This window comes from Carlito syrichta, unplaced genomic scaffold (assembly GCF_000164805.1).
Source record: "Carlito syrichta isolate Samal-C Ts95f unplaced genomic scaffold, Tarsius_syrichta-2.0.1 Scaffold303195, whole genome shotgun sequence".
Lineage (NCBI taxonomy): Eukaryota > Metazoa > Chordata > Mammalia > Primates > Tarsiidae > Carlito > Carlito syrichta.
Window position 1 is genome coordinate 710841 of NW_007247291.1, and position 571 is coordinate 711411.

Below are 571 nucleotides of genomic sequence, written 5' to 3' on the forward strand. Positions count from 1 at the left end.
AAAGTATTTGCCAACTCCAGGTCTGACAAAGGCTTAACATCTTGGATCTACAAGGAACTCAAATGTGCTAAAAAGAAAAAAACAAACAACCCCATTGTAAAATGGGCAAAAGAACAAAATCAGACACTTCACAAAGGAAGACATCCAAGCAGCCAACAGACACATGAAGAAATGTTCAACCTCACTAATCATCAGGGAGATGCAAATCAAAACCACACTGAGATACCACCTAACTCCAGTCAGAATGGCAATTATCAATAACTCAAAAAATATCAGTAGCTGGAGAGGGTGTGGCAAAAAGGGAACACTTCTACACTGTTGGTGGGAGTGTAAACTAGTGCAACCTCTGTGGTAAGCAGTGTGGCAATTCCTAAAAGCTCTAAATATCGACTTCCCATATGACCCCGCAATCTCCCTACTGGGAATATACCCCAAAGAACTCAAATCACTCCATAAAAAAGATACCTGCACACGAATGTTTCTCGCAGCATTGTTCACAATAGCAAGAACCTGGAACCAGCCATGCTGTCCATCAAAAGAGGACTGGATTTTAAAAATGTGGTACATATAC